Raw genomic sequence first — 26,292 nt, 5'->3', positions numbered from 1 at the left:
AGGTAACCTGCAGGTACACTGCGCTGCATCTGCGGATCAGTTTGAAAGCAGCCAAGTAACCACTGCCCTCTATCGAATGCCTCTGATAGGTCTGCGCATGCGCAGTGCCAAATGTCACTCCAGCTGATATGTTGATCAGCTCGTGTGACGTCTACACAGCGCATGCGCACCATGTCTGAGGCAGTGTCCAATAATATGCAAACAGTGGCGGGAGAATGTACTTGTCACATTCTGTCTCGCTGTTGCGGAGCATGTTTTGAGTGTTGCAGTGCGGGTTCAGTGTGTTGAACAGCTGCTTTTGCCATTGTCTAACGGCAGTTTGCAACACACACACAAGCGACCCTTCAATACACTGAACCCGTCACAACAAACATACAAAACCTGCCACACAAAACATGCCCCGCAACAGAGCAGAACCATCGGAGGCGTATCGAATGAGGGACAGTATTCAATACAACATCGACACTCAGCAGAAAGTTGCATAGTGCCGCTGATGTTCTACACACGCGCCGTCACACCAGCTGATCAGAAAATCAGATGGAGTCTGTTGCCGTACTGCACATGCCGTCAGATGCACTATCCAACAGGGGACACTTTTCGATGGAACACCGGCATAATTTACAACATTTGTGCTCTGGAATGGTGGGTTAGCAACCCAGGATCTAGTCTTGACAACCCACCATCCCAGAGAAAGAGAGCGTGGTTCACATCAGAGAGCTCCACGGGCCACTGGTTGGGCATCCCTGCTTTTAAGGCATTTGTTTTAATGAGCTACCTACTGCACAACAATGTACCTAAAAATGTATCTGCAGTATTTCATTTTTTGTTTAAAGACATTTTATTGAAGTTTAGTGTATAACAAAAACAGTAAAGTCAAACGTTAGGGTACAGAGCAAAAAGAAAAAAAATGTTACAATGCCTCAAATAGTAGATGCAACAGTTAACATAAGAAGAACCAGAGAGTAAACATTTGTACGCTTATAATGGTATAAGGTGAGGTTATCTGATAGGTACAGTGTTATAGTCGTGAGTACAGTGCCTAACTGTGATTTAGAAGATGTTAAGTGAGCAGAACAGGCACTGTGCTTATTTGAAAGAAACAAAATCCAATACAGAGTCATTATCTCTTAGTAGATAGATGCAATTGTTGGCAATAGTATGTTGGTGTGGCAATGGTATGTGCAGATGAATTCAGAGAAGTACAGTAAGTGGTAATCTCCAGTGTAGAGAACTAGTGCGTAATGCACTAAGGGATGTTCGTTAAAGGAAGGGGAACTGGTCCAGCCAGTCATTTTCTCAGATCACTGACATATTTAGTGCTTTAGGGGAGCAGTGAAAGATATTCTGGGGATGTACTGAAAAGCAACCAACTCGACCATATGCATGTGAAGGTAGAAGGGGTATCATTGGCTTGATGTATCAGGTTCTCCATCTCAGCTGTTTTGTTAATACGGTTGAACCACTCCAGTAAAGAGGGGGGATGTTTGGATTTCCAGTTGGCTGGGATGCACATATTCGCCGCCATGATCATATGCATGGTTAGGGATCCCATGTAGGCTTTTTTGGATTGTGTAGAGACATGAAAAAGAAGTTGAGCAGGGGAAAACTGTATTGGGCGGGTAGAAAATTTCTGGGTGATTCTATGGACTTCTTGCCAAAATGGCTGGACGATGGGACATGACCACCAAATATGTTCCAGGGTGCCAAGACTGGCCTGACATCTCCAACATTGCGGGGAGACAGATGGGAAGATACGATGCAGTGTTAGAGGTGTGTTGTACCACCTGGATAGTAATTTAAATGCATTCTCCTGAACACAGACATTTCGGGAGCCTTTATGTATGACAGAATATGTATCTTCCCAATCCTTGGGATTTAAGGGTGATGGCAGGTCTCTATTCCAGGCTTTGGTAGACCAACAATCATTGCTGGTCTGTTGTGGGAATAGTATATTATACGAAAAGGAGATGAGGTGTCTTTGTGGTTCGATCAGTGTACATGTTTGTTCAAAGGAGGTTAAGGTTCGAACTCCAGCTTGGGAGTGGGGCTTGGAAGTCAAAAAATGGTGTATCTGATTATATGTCCATTGGGAAAACCCACTTTTGAGCATATTTCTCGACAGGTTTGTATAGGATAGAAGATGATTACGGTCATAGAAGTCTTTAGACAGGACTTTAGGATGAGGCCACAATCCGTGGAGAAAAGAGGGGTGCATACCCGGTGGGAACGCTGGATTGAGTTTTAGTGGTGTTAGTGGGCCCGTGACTGAGGAGATCTGATATGTTTTGCAAGCGTATCGAAATGCGTTGAGTGACGTGGCGATTAACGGGTGTGAGGAATAGCTACGGGGGACATGTGTGGGGAGTAACCATGGTGTTTGAGCCACTGGTATTTGATCAAGGGATGATTCAAGTTGAACCCAATCTTTCGTGTTGGAATGGACGTTCCAGTCAATTATTCTGGCAAGGTGACATGCTAGGTAGTACCTATGGATGTCTGGCAAACCAATACCTCCTTGTGTTTTTGGTGTAACAAGTCTTGAATAACTCAGTCTGGGTCTTATGGAACCCCAGACAAACGTCGAACAGAGTTTGCGGAAGGAAGCGAAAAACGTTTGGGGAAGTGAGATAGGTATAGTCTGGAGGAGATACAAAATCCTTGGTAAAATATTCATTTTTATGATGGCTGCTCTGCCAAACCAGGAGAATATGCCTTTTGACCACCTCTGAAGGTCAGTGGACATGGTGCGTAGTAAAGGCAGGAAATTAAGATCATATAAATTAGCTAGGGATCTTGGAAGTTGGATACCTAAGTAGGGTATACTATCAGGACTCCATTTAAAGGGGAAATTCGCCCGGCATTGGGCGCAAACTTTTTCGGTCAGCGATACATTTAGTGCAAGGGATTTTTTAAAGTTAATTTGTAGGTTAGAGATGATATGGAATTGGTCGAATACTGTGAGTAAGTTAGGGATGGATGTTAGGGGTTCTGTTAGGAATAGAAGAATGTCGTCCGCAAATGCAGCCGTTTTAAATGTTCTTTTGCCTATATCCACACCCTTAATGTCTGGGTTTTCTCTAATTTGTCTCAATAATGGTTCAAGAGTAAGGATAAAAATTATCGGGGATAACGGGCACCCCTGACGTGTGCCATTGGAGATAGAGAAGGCATTCGACAGGTGGCCATTGACTTTCACTCTCGCCGTTGGTCCTGAGTAAAGCAGATTGATATAATTGAGCATTCTATTAGGCAGACCAAGAGCTTTCAAAGTCGCTGACATGTAATCCCAGGCCACCCTGTCGAATGCCTTCTCCGCGTCTAGGGAAAGGAAGAATCCAGCTTGTTTTTGGGAAGATAGCCAATGGTGGACATTAAGAGCTTTGAGAGTGTTGTCTCTCGCTTCCCGGCCAGGCGTGAAGCCCACCTGATCGGGATGTATAAGGTCAGGGAGTAAAGGCAAAAGTCTGTTAGATAAAATTTTAGCGTACCATTTAAGGTCAACATTTAGGAGCGATATAGGCCTATAGTTGGTAACCTGTGTGGCATCTTTGTTTGGTTTTGGGATTACGGCTACATGTGCGGACAACATATCTCGCGGGGCAGAACACGGGGATGAACATGTGTTAAAGGAGGGTAGTAAAATATGTTCATAGGTTCTATAGTAACCAACGGGCAGTCCATCAGGGCCCGGGCTTTTACCTGCGTGCATGGCTTTAAGAGCCGTTCGAGCTTCTTCTGAGGTCAGAGGAGTATCGAGCATCTGGCATGCGGAGGTGGAGATAGGAGTTGGGCTATATTTATTTAAAAAGTCAGATATAAGTTGGGCCCGCCGCTGGTTAGGGATTGGTGGTGTATTAGATGATGAGGTAAGGTTGTATAGATTTGAATAATATTGTACAAATTGCGTGGCGATGTCAGGTGTTGTGGATAATTTTTTGCCCGTTGGATCTGTGATATGGTGAACAGTTATTGATGCTTTCTTGGATTGAAGGGCTTTTGCTAATATTTTCCCAGATTTATTACCATATTCATAAAACGTTTTCTGAGAGAGTATATATTTGCGCTTAGTCTGCTTTCCCAGTAATTCTAACATTTCTTTCCTGGATTGGATAAGGGTGGCAAGCAGTGTGGTGGTGCTCTTTAGACTATGTGCACGTTCCAAACGTCTAATTTTAGTGGCCAAATCATTGAAGTGTTTTTTGTACTCTTTTCTCTTTTTTGCCGCCGCTGCTATGAGGGTTCCTCTTACTACACATTTGTGTGCGTCCCAGTGAATGAGGGGAGAGGTATCTGTGGCTTTATCTAAGAAGTAATGTTTCATTGTTTGCTCCACTTCTGCAGCTATAATCGGATCAGTTAGCAAGGATTGATCTAGTCTCCAGGAGTGGGCGCGTGGGGTGGAAGATGGGATGGATAGTGTGATTGAAACCGGATTGTGGTCAGAAAGAAACATAGGGTTGATGGATGCGTGTGTAAGATAAGGTAAAGCTTCTTGAGAGATAAAGAGGAAATCAATTCTGGAATATTTTCCATGAGGTGTCGAGTAGAATGTAAAGTCCTTTGTATCTGGGTAGAGGGTTCTCCAGGCATCATGTAAAAGCAAAGTTTGCATCTGAGTTTTTATTGATCGAAGGGCAGCATAGGTAAGGGAGGAGTGCCCATTAGAGGTATCGAGTATAGGGTTCAAAGGAACATTGAAGTCCCCTCCCATAATAAGTGTGCCTTCTTGAAACGAGACCAATTTGGACACAATTCCCTTGAAGAACGGTACTTGGAGTGTGTTGGGCGCATATATGTTTGCAAGTGTAAATGGCTTGTTTTGGAGGAGTCCTTTAAGGAATAGAAACCTGCCATCATCAGCTAGAGTGTCAGTGATCTGGAGGGGGCAATGTCGGGCTAGTAAGATGGAAACACCTTTTTTTTTCGCTAGTGTGGTGGTGGAGTGGTATGCCGTGGGATAGTATTTGCACTGGAGTTTCGGTATATTGTCTGATCTGAAGTGTGTTTCTTGTAAGAATAGTATGTCTGCTCCACTTTTTTGCATGGCTAATAATAGTTGTGAGCGTTTTTCCGGGATATTTAAACCCTTAGCGTTCAAGGATATGATTTTGAGATGGAGTAGATTGGTTGCATCCCCAGAGGTAGTCATGGTGTTGAGATCGAAATGTGAATGTAGATGCGTCCGGGGAAAAGGGTAGTAGAAAAAGTAAGCAAGTAAAAAAAAAAAAAAAAAAAAAGGAAAAAAAATTTGGGGGAAGGGGTAAACGGTAATCCGGCAGCAGGTAAGAACCCGCTCACCTGCGTCAAAGATAAGGGGGTATAGGCCGGAATGTGGTAGAGGTCTGCAGGGTATGTCCCGTACGAAAGCACTGGACAGTCCTACAAGCCACTAGGGAGGAGGTGATTGTCGAAAGACAAAGATATAAAGTGCGAGAACCCTCACACCACAGCTTTAAGTTGTAATTGTAGAGAGTTTGCCGACATATTACCAATGGTCACCCTTTTACAATTCGCGTGGAAAAGATTGTGGGCTGAAGCGTTTAAACACTATCGGTGGGGGAGGTGCCCGTTTGTAGTATTGATAGTGAATTTGAGTTCCCTGTATAAAATATGTAGGGGCAGAGATGCCTTATTGGGTAGGCGTTTTCAGGTAACATTTGCTTAACATAAATGTCTACAAACCTTTCTTTGTAAAGCAGGAACTAGAGGAACAGACCAATAAGCTAAATCAATAACAGAGATACATATCATGTTGAGAGGTAGCCAAGGGCTGGAGGAGGATGGGATTATCACATCAAAGCCATGACGGCACATGGTACATATAAAGGTTCTCTCCAGTAAGTGCTGGTAAGAGGACCGAACTAATTTTCGATGGAAATAACTAGGCTAGGCCAAAGGTTTAGGTATGGCTTTACCGGCTTGATGTGGGAAATCACATCCCCTCGTCCTCAAAGCAATAAAAGGATCAAATGTCAACAGGTCTGACGTGATGAGCGTTTGAACAATTATACGCTATCTCATTAACGAAGTTAAGACAATAAAGTAAGTAAACAAACTAATGAGAAAGAAAGCACGTACTATAAGTATGTTCATAGTAATCATGCTGTGGGGCATGATACAGCTTCCTGAACACACTGCATTGTTGTTTGTGAGCCAGTGAGGAAACCTTTGCGTGCAGAAGGTAAGGGAGGCATTGTCTCAAAGATCAGGGTAAAATAGAGGGGCTTAGACTAGAAGGGGGGTAGGTTGAGGGAAGGACAATGGGTAGTGAGCCAATAGGTTGTGGGACATGCCTGGAACAATATAATATTGGGTAGAAGACACTGCCTATTGGTAGGAAATAACGTGGTCGGTAGGTTACCGTTGAGAACAAAGGCTGAGTCCGTCCGTTTAAACGATGGGAATTTCCCGAACGGGTTGGGCAGTGAGGATAAACTGAAACTGGAGGTCTACTAGGAGAGGAAAGAATTACTGCATCGTGAGCTGAATTCCAAGTATAGGAAGGATCCGACCGGTGGATTCAACATAGCCACTTCTTCAACGGTCACGGCGTGCTCTGCGGGATGTTGGCGCGGCAGTGGGACTGCGCAGATGATCGTAGGCTTCCGGAGAAATTCGTCGGATCGATGGAGAGCGACGTCTTCGGTACGGCGACGGCTGGGTGTCCATCCGATCGGTAGATCTGTAGTCTGAGCGGGACGAAGATCCTTTGAATTCCACGTACCAGTCGGGGAGTGAGACCAGAGGTATGTCTAAGGTGCGGCAGAAGGCGAGCAGTTCCTCAGGAACCCTCAGGATGGCCGATCGTCCCTGATGGGTGGCTGAAAGTCCGAATGGGAAGCGCCAAAGGTAGGGGATGCCATTATTCCTTAAGACTTCTAAGAGGGGGCGCAGGTCTCTCCTATTACGAAGTGTAATAGCTGAGAGGTCTTGGTAGATAGAGATGCGTTGGCCCTCATATTGTAGAGCTTGTTGCAGTCTGGCCTGTTTTAGGATCATTTCTTTGGTTTGAAAGTCACAGATACAGCAAACCACGTCTCTGGGAGGGTCTGTGTCGCGTCCGCGGGGTCGGAGAGCACGATGGATGCGCTCCATCGCTATGGGTGAGTGGCTGGGTTGATCAAGGAGCTGATTGAAGAGGGCAGTAACCACCGGGGTGAGGTGATCGGTGTCCACACTTTCGGGGAGGCCTCTCACCCGGAGATTATGCCTCCGACCCCTGTTGTCCAGGTCTTCAACGTGCCGCTGGACGTCCCGCAGTTGTGCAGTATGTGTGTCTATGGAGCGGTGCATCGTGGAAATTGCCGCTTGATGGACGGCGGTGGTTTTCTCTACTTCCTGCACCCTTCCCGCAATGGCTTGAATTTCGTGTTTAAGGTCCGTTATGGCAGCAAAAAGGGTGTCTTTAATATCAGCTGCTACCGTGCGTAGGTCTAGCAGGCTTGGAGATTGCAAGGAATCCGGCTGGGCCGCAGCAGTTGTGGGAGGAGAAGGGTTGGGAGTTAGTAGTACCCCATCTCGTGAGGGAGCTGAGGTGCTCGTCGCCATGTTGGATCTCTGTGATCTGAACAGATCAGCGATATTCCGCGTTCCTCGGCTGGGATGTTCCCTCGGGGATCTCGATCTGGAGGTAGAAGAGTTCCTGGATGCAGTACCCATCATCCGGGGTGGTGTTGAAGGGGTATTTCTCTCTCTCAGGGCTAATGGTGAGCTGTGGTGTGAAGGAGCTCAGGAGTTATGCTGCCATCTTCGCTCGCGGCAAGCCACGCCCCTAGTATTTCATTTTTTATTGTAGCACATTGAAACATGCAGTTGTCTATTATGAGTTGAAATCTGCAGCGCAGGCATGTTGTGGTGCCATCCAAAGTGAATGGCACTGCAGTACATCGATTCAGGTAGTGTGCTTTACAATATTGCAGTGGTGTGAGTAGACTCTAAATCAGGGGTGCCCATCTTTTTAAAGAGTGAGGGTCACTTAAGCGACTTGGTAACTGGTCGCGGGCTGCAATGAGCGGACAGATCTGTCCACTCTGCATATGCAGAGCAGACACTGACTCAGCCCACTCTACTCTATGGGCCCTTCCACATAACCAGACAGAGGGGGACAGATTTTATTTTATTTTTTTATTTTTTTGGGGGAGTGGCTTGAAGGTAGGCAGGTGTAAATGGACACAAGTCTGTTTACATGTGCCACTCCATAGAGGTGAATGGAGGGTCTGATTGGGTCACCTCTTAGGGTCCTAAGGTTGCTTTCACACTGATACGCTGTGGTTTACCCACACCAGGGGTGCAGCGCAGTGCACCTGTGGCTTTCCTGCACTTTGCCATAGACATCCATTATATCCTGCAGGTGTGGTGCACTGTCTTAAAGCGCACCAAACTCACAGGTAATAACAGAAATCTATGGCTCAGTGCAGGTAACCCGCAGGGCCGCTCCGCTGCACCTACAGATCAGTTTAAAAGCAGCCCAGTAACCACTGCAGAACAGGTATGCCCATATATACCCTGCGAGTTTAGTAATGAATAATATTACTAACAACATTCTTCCATTCAGGAATCACCAGCTGTTGCTGTCCCAGGTGGAGTGCATTCCATATCACTACACTTGTGGAGCCGACGCAATACAGAAAGCATTGGCTCCATCCATCCCAGAGCAGAGGATCGCGGGCCACTGGTTGGGCACCTCTGCTCTGAATTGTCACTTTATAGCCATTTGTCCTCTTTTTGTTGCATCTTTGGGAGAGGAAATTAAGGGAAATCTCCAACAGGGAGCACGTACAGCAAAAAACGAATGCATTGTTTTTTTTCCTGTTATCTAAAACTAAAATATTATTTTTTTGAATATACAGTACATGTACATTATTTATGTGCAAACATTCACAAATGTTCTTTGCAGACTGCTTTAATTCATAAATGCTTTTCATCATGTAATCTAGTGTTAGTTTTTTTTTTTTTTTGATGATTAAAACTGAAAGGCTCGAGTGTGAAATGTAACTGTAATAGTGTAAAAGCCTTTATGTTCTTGTCCCCTCTAGAGGTATTTCTATTAGTTTCATAAGCACAATGTAAAAGTGTCAGTCTTGAGGTCACAGTGCTATGTATTCTCTTGGCTCCACAGTGTTCTGATTTCTTCAGGGACCACTTTTTTGTTCATTGGATGACAGTCCCATCTCTGAGGTCACCTGTGCTCCATGCCCTTATGAAGGAATCATGCCGCATTGAAAATTCTGTCATCTGCCATCACATCTTTGTCCTTGTCTGCTTCTGGAAAGGAGACTGTCAAATCCTTTATTGAATGAAGAATATTGTTGCTTCATTTCTGCTTTATTATTTTTTTTTCTAGTTCTTTATATTTAGCATGTAGCATGGTTGGTTGTACTTTTTTTTTTTTTTTTCTTCTTCTTCTTCTTTTTTTCTGTATATGTAATGTGCTTTTATGTTTAAGCTGTTGTTGACCCTATATATATTAACGTGTGTGTTACCCTAACATAGCTCTTTCCTGATACAATGTGTCTGTTGTACCATGTACATGTATGAAAAAGTATCCTATTCCTGCACTGTTTAATTCCTGTGTGAAGTACACGGTGATCCTGCCAGCCCCCCTGCTGTCTACTTTCAGACTGACCGCATGAAGCACATCCACCCCAGCGTGTTTTTTTTTTTCTCTTTACGTTCTACTTGGGAGCACAGCCTGCCTGCCTGTGCTGAAACACCCCCCTTCATAGCTCTTCACTGGGGAGATCAGTGTGCTGTGGTTTCTCTGCCGCCTGCTGGCAGGAGGCAGAGAAACGCCCTCCCCCCCCCCAACAAAAAAATTTCTTTTAAGTTTGTTCTGTATTATCATATCTTTTGCATATTGATACTGAATGGCAGTGTTTGGTATATTTAGCTAGTGTACTGTGTTCTAATGAGAAAATTTGCAGTGTCTGCATCCCTTTTAAAGGTATTTAATCTTTGGAGAGTATTTCCCTAAAACTGAAATTCCTGTTGCGCAAGTCAGTAAAAATTTGACTTGTATTTTAATGCAGAATAAACCGTCTCATGTTTTTTTTTTTTTTTTTTTTTTTTTTTTTTAAACCTTTTCTTTCACTTTTTTGGGAAATGGTGGGGGTTCATTTGTATCCCCTTACCAATTCACACGGGGGGGATCTTTAACAAGGGGGCTTCCAGATTCCAATAAGCCCCCCGCCGCAGACCCCCACAACCCCCCAGGCGAGGGTTGTGGGGATGAGGCCCTTCTCCCCATCAACATGGGGACAAAGTGCTTTGAAGGGCTACCTCAAAGCACCCTCCCAATGTTGAGGGCATGTGGCCTGGTACAGTCCAGGAAGGGGGGCACTCTCCCCCCCTTTTCCTCCGGCCTGCTAGATTACGTGCTCAGATAAGGGTCTGGTATGGATTTTTGGGGGGACCACACAGCATTTTTTATTTAAATTTGGTGCGGGGTTCCCCTTAAAATCCATACCAGACCTGAAGGGCCTGGTATGAAATTTAGGAGGACCCCCACACATTTTTTTTTCTTCTAAATTTTGGTTTGGGGTTTCCCTGTGGGGAAATCCCCATACCGCTTTTATCAATGAACTTTTATGTGTATTGCAAACAGACAATTCATTGTAGCCACGAGTAGTTTTAAAATAACTTTTTTTTTTTTTTTCCTTTTATAAATGTAATTTTGCTGTCAGACTGTTCTAAACATACTATAGCTACCCCCAGGTCCAAAATTTAAAGGAATATTACACTTTTATTGTTTCACTTTAAGCATGGCTCTCGAAAAAACTGCAGTTTTTTAAAACTTTTTTTTTTTGCATTGATACATGTCCCCTGGGGCAGGACCCAGGTCCCCAAACACTTTTTATGGCAATACCATGCATATAAGCCTTTAAATGTAGCACTTTTAAAGGGTGTTCCACGGCTTTCGAATTTGCAGCAAACACCCAAAATTGTTTGCTGTTCGAACTGGTGAACAGCCAATGTTTGAGTCGAACATAAAACTCATCCCTGATTACCAGAAAACATTACTATAGAACATTAGTTATCTCTCGAGTGCAATTTAGAAATTACACATCCATAAGTGACACTTTATAGAATTTTGACAAGCTTTTTGCAGGAGAAAGATTTGGTGTGCAAGAGGCCACTGATAGCATTGGGTACGGGTCCATAACATGTAATAAGCCTTTTAGTTTAAAGGTGTTCCAAAGGTAGAAGGTTGTTTTATCTTAATGCATTCTAAACCGCAAAATATTTCAAATTTTGACAACTCAGTCTGCTGCCAATTGTCTGCACCCCAGTTCCTAAGGTTTTGTGCATAGTTGAATCGCTTGTCTCCATGTCATCTGCACAAAAACATAGGAACTGGGGTGCAGAAAAATGACAGCAGGTGCTCTGGATTGAGGAGTCTGATCATGTGACCGGACAGGAGCGGCTACAGAGTAGGTAGGTATGGACATCTTTACTTTTTCGAGTTAGAATAGGAGGAAGTTGAGTCGATTTTAAGCTTGGGTTTTGACTTGCCTTCACTTTTAACACCAAGGTTATAATTGTTACCAATACCAACTAACAATGGTTAGGCCGATTCAAAAAAATCTAATGATGAAGACCATTTGTTGACCTTTTTAAAACTATATGATTTAAAGTGTTACAATATTTCAAATGTTCTGTTTCCAGTAAAAATGTGATGCACCAGCAGTTGACGGAAGATGGCAAGTTTTAGCCAAACTTTTTATATGAAATTCGATTTTTTTTGGGGGGGGGGGGGGGGTTTTTGTTTTATGTTCTGTCTTAAAATCCCTATGAAATATGTATTTGTTCTCTTGCTTTTTTTTTTTTGTCTTTTTATTTATTCTTCCTGGCAGCAGTTGTAAATATCTTGTTTGTCCCCATCTGTTATTTGTGTTCTTTGATAAGCTTAAGTATAAATCTGTTCCTGCTCTGTGATATAGTGTGTCTTCTGACAAGGATATGGGTCTCTTACTGGGCACAGAATATGTGCTCTTCATTTTATCACCTAACGTAAATCAGACCATGGACAGAGCAGGGCTGTTCATTTTGTTTAGGGGAAATGAAACACAAATCATAAGCTAAAACTATTCAAAGCCAGTACATGAAACAGTTTGGGTGATGCCTTTTAATAAATAGATACTTCAAAGTGGATTCTAGATACTTATTAAATATGTGCTCATAGAATGTAGACCACCTTGCCTGCAAATGTGATTTATTTAAATTAATCTCTAAAGAGCACATATAGAAAAAAGTCTCAAACCCCTTCTTTTCATCATCCATTAATCCTAAGCAGTCAGTCTCCCAGAATGGGCAATGCGTGGTTGGCAACTATTTTCACAAACATTTTCCAGAAGAAAAGAGAAATTTCCTATTAGGAGATGTCAATGTGCAGTTTCCTTGGTTTTCATAATGTCATAGAAAAAAAAGCTGGTTTGTAAGCCAGTCAATTTAAATTTGTACACGTAAAAAGCTCTCAGTAAAAATAAGCTTGTCTATCTTACAAGGAAAAGATTTACAAAGGAGAGTTAGTCTAAAATCTAAGCCAAGAGCCCACGTCACATTAACACCATTCTCTGAGCTGATGACTCTGATTTATGGTGTATTCCCTGCACTATCTCTTTCTAATGTCCTTTACAGAGATTTGTACAGGCAAGCACATTGCCCAAAGGGGAAATTAGCACTTGGCATCCATTTGTGAAGAGTGTTTTTCTCTTTGTACTTTTGTCATTGGCTCTTTGTACTTAAATCTGCTCTGTTGCTTTATTCCTACTGTCTACTCTTCAGACTCTACAAAAACAGATGGATGCAAATGAAAATTGCATCCAAAATAAAAACTACAAGTTTGATTCAGGGGGATGTGGTCCCTTTTCTAGCTAAGAATTTATTACAGGGATCTACAAGGAGGGAGTTAAATTTTTTCAGTCCTGTATTAATTATCTTCCCTATTTACCAGTATGCATCAATGTGCAATGCAATAAAATATGGCAACAGGTCTTTTTAGTTGCCTTCTGAGAAACTAGAAAATTCTATGTTCAGATATCGAAGTAGAGCACTTGCTTCTCTCGTACTGATGTCGTTTCTCTAGTATGACATGGTGCTGATCTTACTGCCATGCCACCAGAGTACATTTTGGCGGCACAGAGGTGTAGTGGGTAGCACTCTCTACTAGCAATAAAAAGGGTCGCTGGTTTGAATCCCAACCATGATACTACCTGCCTGGAGTTTGCATGTTCTCCCTGTGCCTGCGTGGGTTTCCTCCGGGTACTCTGGTTTCCTTCCACACTCCAAAGACATGCTGGTAGTTAATTGGCTCTGTCCAATGTATGTGTGGAATACTGGGTAAATTGATGGGCTATATGTGTACCTTAAATAAAATAGATGAGCATCTTAAAGTGGTTGTAAACCCTTACAAACCACTTTGACCTACAGGTAAGCCTAGATTAAGGCTTACCTTGTAGTTTCAAGAAATATCTCTTAAACCTACATGGTTTAGGAGATATTTGCCAAAACCCAGGCACTGAACGCGCCGCTGTCAACGGCGATATGCCGTGAGTGGCGGCTCCTGTGCACATGCGCGGGAGTGACCTCATCGCGGCTTTGTCGAATGACAGCGCCGTAGCAGTGAGACCCGCCAAGAAGATGGAGGCTACGTACACAAGGGGACAGCGGTGACTTCACTGGCTCCTCTGTCAGGTTAGTGACACATAATGGACTACTATGCGATGCATAGTAGTCCATTATGCTTTACCTTTGCAGGGAATCAGAGGGAGTAAACCTATCAGGGTTTACTTCCTCTTTAATGACACAATGTACAGGGATAGGGGCAATTGTAGCCATGCACCCACACTCACTCAGGATGAACTGGATGGACTGTTGTCTTTATTCAATCTATGTAACTATGACTCTGCTCTGGGTTAACCCAAATCTGTCAGTTAGTGGTTTTTCTATTGTGAGGTTTGGCTATAGGTAGAATGTTATAAATAGGGGATTCCTGAGAGAGGTACTATCCAAATTCGGCATCACAGGATGGTTCCAAACGGCCATACTCAAACCCTTCAGCCAGAGTACCGACTAACGGCACACTATCTAAACCATTCAAGATCTCTAATGGCACCCGCCAAGGATGTCCGCTCTCCCCTCTCATTTTTGCTCTAATAATGGAAACCCTTGCGGCAAAGATCAGAGAGGACATGCACGTCTCAGGAATTGCACATAATGACATGGAACATAAAATTAGCCTCTTTGCTGTCATACTAATGATCACAAACCCGACCATCTCTATGCCCGCAATCCAAGATATCATCAACCAATTTAGCTCTGCCTCCTTTTACAAACTTAACTCCTCTAAATCCCTAATCCTTCCACTTAATCTAACGCATAGACAACAATCCCTCCTAGAGAGTACTCTCCCTTACTCTTGGTCAAGCAAATCCCTTCCGTACCTAGGAATAAACTTAGCCCCATCTCTATCCCAACTCTATGATCTCAATTATCGTGCCTTCCAAAAAACGATTACCCCAACTATTAAATCAGCTACGCACAACAGGTCTCTCTAAACTAGGACGCATCACATCCTTTAAAATGCTAATCCTCCCCAAGCTACTCTATTTTCCGTACAGTAATTTTACCAATACCCCACTCCTTCTTCGCCTCCATACAAAAACAACTTTCCAGATGTGTGGGAAACTAAACCACCCAGATGCGCTCAATATATTCTAACCAGGCATCATAAAAAAGGAGGGACCAGCCTCCCCCATATTCAGAACTACTACTATGCTTCCATCCTAGACCAGCTATACTACTGGTGGCATCCGAACCCCAATAAGGCTTGGTCTATCCTAGAATCATCGTACTTCCAACCAAATTCCCTACGTGAAATACTCCTCGCTACTTCATCAGACTTCCCTCCTACTCCAATGCCTAAGTCCCCATCAATTACGGCTTCTTTAACAGTCTGGAAGAAATTCACCCAGGCGAAAATATCAGACCAACCTTCTCATACATTACAAATCCCTCTCCGATCATTGTCACAAATACCAAACTTAAACTTATGAAATTGGATGACAAGGAAGATAATTAATCTATCAGATCTTTACCACGCTAACCATACCCTAAAAACCTTTGCTAATCTCCAAACTGACTTTGGCCTTCCCCACACGGAAACCTTTACATACATGAGGATCTCCCACCTTCTCCGCCAATTTAAAATATCTACGGTGGCAAATATTCCTGAACAAATACACAACTTTTACACCAACACGATATATCCGAAACATGGTATCTCTATAATGTACTCTATTCTGAACGACAACCGGCCCTACTCGCAAATACCGTCTCTCTCCAGATGGACGGAAGAACTAAACATTACGGTCACACCCGACATGTGGACACATGCCTTTAGACACGCCTTCACAGCTTCCCACTGCTCTAATCACTTGGAGTCCTATAAAAAAACACTCCACAGATGGTATCTCACACCCTACCTGCTCTCTAAATTCTTCCCGGACCATCCTCCTACCTGCTGGAGGTCATGTGGAAGTACCAGTACTATAGCGCACATCTTATGGTTTTGCAGATCCTTAAGCTCCTTCTGGAAACAAATTTTTGCTTTGATATCCACCATATCACAGGTTCCAACAACTCCCAATCCCTCACTGGCTCTACTACACATTGGCGTAGACAAATTCCCGCCAAACACACGAGTAGTGATAATCCACCTACTTCTTGCGGAAAAAATGAACATTACTAAACTTTGGAAAACCACTCATTCTCCATCTATTGCACACACGATTTCCGACATAAACTTTCAATGTGAGATGGAAAGGCTAATTGCTCGGAAACACGTAATTATGAAAAAAGTTTTTATGCGACTGGCATATCTGGCTTACGCATCTGAAATGTACTGTAGCCGCATAATTTTCTCTCCAGCTTGTAGCTCTTTATTATTATTATTATGCGCCCGATTTTATTCTCCTATGTACCCATCCCCTCTTTTGTAACTAATATCCCATCTAGCTGGTGCTCTTTTACCCACACCCCCTCCCCCCCGACTGGAGATATTGCATTTCTACGTTACTATCCTAATAAACTTGATCCACCTTTAGTTAGTCTGCATTGTGGACTGGTTTTGCATTACTTAACTCTTTGTATGCTTTGCCTCTGATTGCTCTAGTCGGAACATCCGATATGTTGTTACAAATGTTTATCTTGTTTACCTTACTGAAAATCAATAAAGATTTATATTGAATAAGAATGTTATAAATAACATGTTTACATTTAAACGCTTTGGTACCTCCAATTTTTCTTTGATGAAAGCTTATTGAGTAGCACATAATGAAAGATATTGCACGCCCATATTACTGGTTACAAAAATCAATTGAATTGCACCTTTAATCTTCCACTAAGTTGGCACAAAGAAACCATCTTTTAGTAGCGAGACTATTTGCTGTAAATGTATCCTTACATGTACTGGGCTACTTTAACACTGTGTTGCTTTACAGGCTCTATAGCATTTAAAAATGGCACCTCTCCTATCACTCCAGTGTAAAAGCCTGAGGGCTTTCACACTGGAGCAGTGTGCTAGCAGGACGCTAAAAAAAAAGTCCTGCAAGCAGCATCTTTGAGGTGCTTCAGGAGTGGTGTATAAATCGCTCCTAAAGTATCCCGCCCATTGACATCAATGTGCAGTGACACTTTATTCGTGCTTTTAACCCCTTTTTGTCTGCTAGCAGGGGTAAAAAGCGTTGCTAAAAATAGCAGTGCTTTACCGCCGATTCCCTCTGTGCCACAGTGTGAAAGTGCCCTTATAGTCCTAAATGTCTACCTCACATGGGCCATCCATGCTCTGCCTTCTGCAGAAGTGAAGTAATTTTTACTGTTCTACTGTCTCCCTTTATATTGTAAAGTGCTACACAAACTGTTGGTGCCATATAAATCCTGTACAATAATAATAATAATGTCTTCCTATTTTGATAGTGAAAACCCCTGCATTGGACTATATTTTTGTTTGAATTAAAGTGGGATATCTGGCCCTGAAACAATTCTGACGATTGTGGACTCTGGGAAAACTCTACTACCACTACGTTAGATTCCCCATATCACAAAGTAAATTCTAAGGCTGGATACACACTATCCAATTTTCTGTAGATTTTCTTCCTTCAGATTCACGAAAACCATATAATATGAGGTCAAACCTTGGGAGGTTAAATGTGTATGCAATCAGGCAGGCCCTTGCACTACATGGTTTTGGGAAATCTGAAGAAAATCTGACAACAAAAGTTGTATACTGTGTATGAGGTCTTAGTCTGGATGTGTTGTGTGCAAATTTTGATGCTGTCTTATAGGGTCTGATGGTTTCTTCTGTTTATAAATCACATTTGTATTGAGAGCTGTAGAGATATATCTCTCAATATATCTCCAGTCTACCGACCCCCATACCAAATGGATTTTACGGTTTTCAGAATTGGAATAGTCATAGTTGCAATCATTTTATATTTGTGTGTGTGTGTGTGTGTGTGTGTGTGTGTATACAGTGCATATAAAGTCTACACACCCCTAGTAAAATGTGATGTAACAAAAGAGACAAATATTTTTCAGAACTTTCTCCCTTTTAATGTGACCTATAAACTGTACCACTCAGTTAGAAAACAAATTAAAATCTTTTAAGGGGGAGTAAAACAAAACTAAAATTATGTGGTTGCATAATTGTGCAACGCCCTCTTATAAGTGGGGAAGTAGCTGTGTTCATAATTAAGCAGTCACATTCAAACTCATGTTGAACCTAGGTTCAAATTGATGTGATTTGGAATGTCAAATTGCATGCCAAATTGGCGGCTATTGCCAGCAATGGCACCATCTGAATTCCCAAAAGTAGTTTCTGTACTACTTTTAGCAACTTCGGGTGGAATTTCAATAGTCATCTGTGCAGGAACTTGCACAGATGTCTCTGCAAATCGCCTCCGAATTCAGACTGACATGTGGGAATGAAATTGTGTTCAGCTGAACTCGCATGATTTAAATCACACAGAAGTGTAAACCTAGGCTAAATGAGTCAGTACACGTCTGCCATCGTTTAAAGTGCCTCTGATTAACCCATATAAAGTTCAGCTGTTCTATTAGGTCTTTCCTAACATTTTCTTAGTCGGATCCTACAGCAAAAGCCATGGCCTTTAGAGAGCTTCCAAAGCATCAGAGGTATCTCACTGTTAAAAGGTATCAGTCAGGAGAAGGCTACAAACAAATTTCCAAGGCATTAGATATACAATAGAACACAGTTATCAAGTGGAGAAAATATGGCACAACAGTGACATTACCAAGAAATGGACGTCCCTCCAAAATTGATGAAAAGACTAGCACAAAACTGGTCAGGGAGGCTGCCAAGAGGCCTTCAGCAACATTAAAGGAGCTGCAGGAATATCTGGCAAGTACTTGCTTTGTGGTACATGTGAGTGACAACAATCTCCCGTATTCTTCATATGTCTGGGCTATGGGGTAGAGTGGCACGATGAAATCCTTAAGAAGAAAAACATCCCAGCACGGCTACATTTTGCAAAAACACATCTAAAGTCTCCCAAAAGCATGTGGGAAAATGTGTTTATGGTCTGATAAAACCAAGTTTAAACTTTTAGGCCATAATTCCAAAAGATATGTTTGGCGCAAAAACACTGTGCGTCACCAAAGAACACCATTCCCACAGTGAAGCATGGTGGTGGCAGCATCATGCTTTGGACTGTTTTTTTTTTTTTTTTTCTTCAGCTGGAACAGGGGTACACACACACACACACACACACACACACACACACACACACACACACACACACACACACACACCCTTGCGAAAGTATTCGGCCCCCTTGAACTTTTCAACCTTTTGCCACATTTCAGGCTTCAAACATAAAGATATAAAATTAAAATTTTTTGTGAAGAATCACCAACAAGTGGGACACAATTGTGAAGTGGAACGAAATCTGTTGGATATTTTAAACTTTTTTAGCAAATAAAAAACTGAAAAGTGGTGCCTGCAAAATTATTCGGCCCCTTTACTTTCAATGCAGCAAACTCACTCCAGAAGTTCAGCGAGGATCTCTGAATGATCCAATGTTGTCCTAAATGACTGATGGTGATAAATAGAATCCACCTGTGTGTAATCAAGTATCTGTATAAATGCACCTGCTCTGTGATAGTCTCAGGGTTCTGTTGAAAGCGCAGAGAGCATCATGAAGACCAAGGAACACACCAGGCAGGTCCGTAATACTGTTGTGGAGAAGTTTAAAGCTGGATTTGGATACAAAAAGATTTCCCAAGCTTTAAACATCCCAAGGAGCACTGTGCAAGCGATCATTTTGAAATGGAAGGAGTATCAGACCACTGCAAATCTACCAAGACCTGGCCGTACCTCTAAACTTTCAACTCAGACAAGGAGAAGACTGATCAGAGATGCAGCCAAGAGGCCCATGATCACTCTGGAGGAACTGCAGAGAACTACAGCTGAGGTGGGAGAGTCTGTCCATAGGACAACAATCAGTCATACACTGCACAAATCTGGCCTTTATGGAAGGATGGCAAGAAGAAAGCCATTTCTCAAAGATATCCATAAAAAGTCTCGTCTAAAGTTTGCCACAAGCCACCTGGGAGACACACCAAACATGTGGAAGAAGGTGCTCTGGTCAGATGAAACCAAAATCGAACTTTTTGCCCACAATGCAAAACTGTATGTTTGGCTTAAAAGCAACACAGCTCATCACCCTCAACACACCATCCCCACTGTCAAACATGGTGGTGGCAGCATCATGGTTTGGGCCTGCTTTTCTTCAGCAGGGACAGGGAAGATGGTTAAAATTGAGGGGAAGATGGATGCAGCCAAATACAGGACCATTCTGGATGAAAACCTGTTGGAGTCTGAAAAGACCTGAAACTGGGACAGAGATTTATCTTCCAACAAGACAATGATCCCAAACATACAGCAAAATCTACAAAGGAATGGTTCACGAATAAACGTAACCAGGTGTTAGAATGGCCAAGTCAAAGTCCAGACCTGAATCCAATCGAGAGCTGAAAACTGCTGTTCACAAACGCTCTCCATCCAACCTCACTGAGCTCGAGCTGTTTTGCAAGGAAGAATGGGCAAGAATTTCAGTCTCTCGATGTGCAAAACTGATAGAGACATACCCCAAGCGACTTGCAGCTGTAATCGCAGCAAAAGGTGGCTCTACAAAGTATTAACGCAAGGTGGCCGGATAATTTTGCACGCCCCACTTTTCATTTTTTTATTAGTTAAAAAATGTTTCAAAAATCCAATAGATTTCGTTCCACTTCACAATTGTGTCCCACTTGTTGGTGATTCTTCACAAAAAATAAAAATGTTATATCTTTAGGTTTGAAGCCTGAAATGTGGCAAAAGGTTGAAAAGTTCAAGGGGGCCGAATACTTTTGCATGGCACTGTGTATATGTGTGTATATATATATATGTGTGTGTGTGTGTGTGTGTGTAATATATCTCTCTCATATGCAATTGGCTCTTTCCACAAATCTCAATTCAATGATATGCACGAGAGCCGTGTCTCTTCTCACTGGACAGATAGCAGCAGGATCTATTGGCTCCTGATGCTGGCAATCAAGGTCTGTTTAAGTAGCGGGGGCTGGGCCGAACTGCACTGTCAATGTATGCAGACAAGGCATTTAGAGATCAAGCCCACACGAGTGCCCCCATAGGAATCGACTTCCTATGGGGGCACTCACTGAAGAGAGAGAGCAAGGAGCACCAGCTGGGGCCCTAGAAGAATAATCGGGGCCATTCTGTGCAAAACCATTGCACAGAGCATGCAAGTATAACATTATTATTTTAATGCAAAAAAAGCTTTAAGGTTACTTTTATCCAACAATCCCCAGATACCCTCAAACTACCACTCTGTGCAAAGCTTTGAAAGGACAGGTAATATTTTACCAAAACACCTGGAACATGTTTGTTTTAAAACTCCATCTGGGACCAATCCAGTCTAGCTGTCTCATCGGTTGCTGGAAGATTTTATCAGTTGTATTAGCTAGGAGTAGATTCCAGAGCTGCTTTACTTTGTGCTTAATGCACGATCCAGATATGTAATTTTGCATGAGCATTTCTTTAATGTTTAATCCCTCACAAGTAGACCATATGGTGTTTAAATACTAAAGTACAAATGGCATAGCTCAGAATCTGTAGGACTAAATGTATACATATTAGGATTCTGCTGTTCTAATCAGTCATTTTTATTTTCTGTGCTGAGCAATGCAGAAAATTGCCACTTTGTCTGGAATTAATTAGTATTTTGCAACCTGTACGATCTGTGCTGTAAATCTGCATTGCTTTACATCCAAGAAAGCCTGGTTTAATGGCTTGACATCTGCCAGTCATATCCTGAGCAGGTCATTTATTATGGACAGAGACTTGCTTCCTGAATTAATTGCTCACAGCTAATTAACATTAATCAAACAGTTATTCAATAAGTTTTCTAATACTACATTTCCATGTCCCACTGCTGCTTGTGTAAATGCTGACACATATAGATGTGCTAAATAGAAAGTTGTGTTTTGTAAAATCATTTCTTGTAGTTGGCCACCAGGTTTGCACATATCTCAGGAGGGATTTTGTCCTACTCCTATTTGCATTTTCTCTCCAAGTCACTAAGGTTTCAAGGCTGACGTTTGGTTACTTGAACTTTCAGCTCCCGCCACATTTTTTTCTATGGGATTAAGGTCCACACCTTAACATGCTTCTTCTTGAGCCACTCCTTTGTTGCCTTGGCTGTGTGTTTTGGGATATTGTCATGCTGGAATACGCATCCACAACCCGTTTTCAATGCCCTGGCTGAGGGAAGGAGGTTCTCACCCAAGAATTGACAGTACATGGCTCCATCAATCGTCCCTTTTGATACGGTGAAGCTGTCCTGTCCCCTTAGCAGAAAAACACCCCCAAAGCATAAGGTTTCCACTTCCATGTTTGACGGTGGGGATGGTGTTCTTGGGGTCATAGGCAGCATTCCTCCTCCTCCAAACAAGGCGAGTTGAGTTGATTCCAACGTGCTCAAATTTGGTCTCATCTGACCGCAACTCTTTCTTTGTTATCCTCTGAATCATTCAGATGTTGATTAGCAAACTTCAGATGAGCCTGTATATGTGCTTTATTGAGCAGGAGGACCTTGCGGGTGCTGTAGATTTTCAGTCCTTTACTGTGTAGTGTTACCAATTGCTTTTCTTGGTGACTAAGGTCCCAGTTGCGTTGAGATTGATATGATTCTCCCATGTAGTTCTGGGCTGATTCCTCATCATTCTCATGACCATTGCATGAGATCTTGCATGGAGCCCCAGACCGAAGGAGATTGACAGTTTTGTGTTTCTTCCATTTGCGAATAATTGCACCAACTGTTGTCACCCTCTCACCAAACTGCTTGGCGTTGGTCTTATAGCCAATTCCAGCCTTGTGTAGGTCTACAATCTTGTCCCTGACCTCCTTGGACAGCTCTTTGGTCTTGGCCATGGTGGAGAGATTGGAATCGAATTGCTTCTGTGGACAGGTGTCTTTTATACAGGTAACAAGCTGAGATTAGGAGCACTCCCTAATCTCCACTCCTAACCTTTATGGAAAAAGCCTGGCAGCCAGAAATCTTGCGGATAGGAGATCAAATACTTATTTCATTAATTCAAATGCAAATCCATTTATAACTTTTTCGAAATATTTTTTTCTGGCTATTTTTGTTGTTCTGTCTCACTGTTAAAAATAAACCTACTATTAAAATTATAAACTGATCATTTTTGTCAGCGGACAAACCTACAAAATCATCAGGGGATCAACTACTTGTTTTCCTCACTGTATGATTTCCAGGGCTTTGCCTTTAACCACTTCAGCTCCAGGCCATTTGGCTGGCCAAAGACTAGAGCTTTTTTTGCGATTCGGTACTGCGTCGCTTTAACTGACAATTGCGTGGTCGTGTGACGTGGCTCCCAAACAAAATTTACATCCTTTGTTCCCCACAAATGGAGCCTTTTTTTGATGGTATTTGATCACCTCTGCGGTTTTTATTTTTTTTTAGGTATAAACAGTCAATTTTATAAAAAAATTATATATAGTTTTTACTTTTTTTGCTATAATATCCCCAAAAAATGTATACCTTTTTTTATTATATATATATATATATATATTATTAATATCACTGGCAAACACCCTGAACATAAAATGTTAAGAATATTCCCCACTGATCCCAGCGCCCACAGAGTCAAGGATGATATAATTTGCAAGCTGCTATCATACAAAAGATAAATAAATCATAAAAATTATTATATAGTATATAGCCCTCGTTAATCTATTGTCCAATATATACCATATTGACAGCGCTAAAACAACAAAACAATCATTCTTAAGAGGGTGATAGTCCCATGGTTACAAAAAGAACCACAGTAATGTCCTTAAACAGTCCCACGCATCTAAAGATGGGATTTCAGTTGAAACATTCAAACGATGAGAAACAGAAAGGAAAGTCCATCGCCAAGATAAGACAACCAGTGCAAAAAGAGCTTGTCAGCCGGTGACACCCCTTATGGTAACACACTCACCAGAACCCAAGGGGTTAACAGGCTCTTCGTTATGAGTAATCTTTCACTGGTGTTCCTCTGTAACAAATTCCTGTGTCATCAACGATCATAAAAGGTTCTCAATCTCAGATTCCTTAATATCGTATCAATCACAGATTTTTTCGGATTTTTTATATACTTCACTCGCAGCAGCAGGTTCACATATAGGAAACAACAAAAAAAAGAGGTTCCATAGTGCAAACTGCTTTATTCATTAAAATGTTTGTGCGCATATACACCATACGTACATAATCATTTAAAATTCATTCACAGAGATGTCACTACTTCGTAATGACGAAACGCATATGGGCGTGATCAAGCAGCTATTCGTAACTACAGAGTGGTCGATTTGTACGATTTCCCGGGACCCGCCGTGGAAGCCGAGCCTGTATTTGATCTAAGACGCCCGGAGCCGCGGTGAGACAAATCCGGTCGTTCTAGTAGTGACATCTCTGTGAATGAATTTTAAATGATTATGTACGTATGGTGTATATGCGCACGAACATTTTAATGAATAAAGCAGTTTGCACTATGGAACCTCTTTTTTTTGTTGTTTCCTATATGTGAACCTGCTGCTGGGAGTGAAGTATATAAAAAATCCGAAAAAATCTGTGATTGATACGATATTAAGGAATCTGAGATTGAGAACCTTTTATGATCGTTGATGACACAGGAATTTGTTAGAGGAACACCAGTGAAAGATTACTCATAACGAAGAGCCTGTTAACCCCTTGGGTTCTGGTGAGTGTGTTACCATAAGGGGTGTCACCGGCTGACAAGCTCTTTTTGCACTGGTTGTCTTATCTTGGCGATGGACTTTCCTTTCTGTTTCTCATCGTTTGAATGTTTCAACTGAAATCCCATCTTTAGATGCGTGGGACTGTTTAAGGACATTACTGTGGTTCTTTTTGTAACCATGGGACTATCACCCTCTTAAGAATGATTGTTTTGTTGTTTTAGCGCTGTCAATATGATAGATATATATATATATATATATATATATATATATATATATATATATATATATATATATATATATATATATATATATATATATATATATATATATATATATATATATATATATATATATATATATATATATATATATATTTTTTTTTTTTTTTTTTTTTTTCCCTCCGTTTAGGCCTATGCGTATTATTCTTCTACATATATTTGGTGAAAACAAATCGCAATAAGCGTTTGGTTTGCGCAAAAGTTATTGTGCCTACAAAATAGGGAATAGTTATAGCATTTTTATTAATAATTTTGTTTTACTAGTAATGGCAATCTGCAATTTTTATCGTGACAGATCTGACACTTTTTGGCGTTTTTATTTTTGGTCCAATCACATTTATACAGCAATCGTGCGATTAAGAATGCATTGATTACTGTATAAATGTGACTGCCAGTGAAGGGGTTAACCACTAGAGGGCACTGCAGGGGTTAAATGTGTCCTAGGGAGTGATTGTAACTGGGGGGGGGGGGGGTGGGCTTTGTGTGACACAACACTGATCATCGCTCCCGATCACAAGGAGTGGTGATCCGTGTCCTGTCACTAGGAAAAATGGGGAAATTCTTGTTTACAGCAGCATTTCCCCGTTCTTCCTCTCCTCCATGAGACTATCGCTGGTATCCCAGCGGACAATCACACTCGGGGCAGGCACCCACAATGCCACGTCTTACAGAGCAACGTACAGGTATGTTAATATGCCTGTACGGGCCCTTCTGCCAACGTATATCAGTGTGAGCCGGTCGGCAAGGGGTTAAAGAGGGTTGTGCTATAAAGCAAAGAAGGCTGTTGGAAAGTCAGGTTTTACAAATCTGGAAAGCTTGTGTTTGCATTAGTTAGGTTTAGTAATTGGTCTTTCTACTGTACAGCATAAAACTATGCTGAGAACAAATGCTGTTGTGTACAACACGTCATAAACGGCTAATGTGCAATTGCATTCTCTTACACACACTTAACAAATTTTCCAGGTTATTGGTAACCACAGCCAAGCATTAGGTGTATCCCATACCTGTGTAGGGGAGCAAGGAACACACTTTGGCATCTTCATCTTCTCCTAGCGCCAACCCTACCCAAATCTTATCACTTCTCCATTGTTAACAAGTAGGTTGAATGTTTTAGAATGTGGCTGTACTGCAGAATAAATACAGTATTTTGAGATGTTCTATGAGAAATTGACATCTTAATTTTGGCACTTTGAACTCTATGGTGTGTGTGTGTGTGTGTGTGTGTGTGTGTGTGTGTGTGTGTGTGTGTGTGTGTGTGTGTGTGTGTGGCTTCAGCCAATCAGAAATTACCCTGCCCTAAGCCATAAATATAACTGTACTAAAAACGTGGAGGCTGAAGCTTGCTAGCTTTTCATGGCAGGAACAGAGAAAATTGAGTACTGTCCGTGATACTTTTTTTATTTGCACGAACATACAATTTTTCAGGAAAAGCTTTCGGAATGTCCCCTTCTTCAAGGAGCTGAGCTCTGTCCTCAAACCACCAAAAACCTTTCTTGCCAGTGATGGGAGTAGCCATATTCTTGCTTGTTAACTGAGTAGCATACATGTTGAATGTGTGAAGTGTTGTTAATATTTGCAGGGAGAAATGCATTCTAGAGTCAGTGTCAAACCCAAAAATGTAATATATCACAGAGTACAAATTCTTAGTTATGCTCAGAAGTTTGGCTTCAGCTAAAC

At 42.0% G+C, this 26,292-nt stretch overlaps 1 protein-coding gene across 1 annotated transcript in view; it reads left to right on the top strand.

The window, feature by feature from the left end:
- Positions 1–26,292, top strand: part of SHF (Src homology 2 domain containing F) — a 334,666-nt gene that overhangs the window by 132,756 nt on the left and 175,618 nt on the right.

The sequence above is a fragment of the Lithobates pipiens genome, unplaced genomic scaffold (genome assembly GCF_037356315.1).
Source record: "Lithobates pipiens isolate NorthernLeopardFrog02 unplaced genomic scaffold, aLitPip1_a1.2 Scaffold_8, whole genome shotgun sequence".
NCBI lineage: Eukaryota > Metazoa > Chordata > Amphibia > Anura > Ranidae > Lithobates > Lithobates pipiens.
The sequence above is the reverse complement of the archived record's forward strand: the minus strand, read 5'-3'. Positions and strand labels throughout refer to the sequence as shown.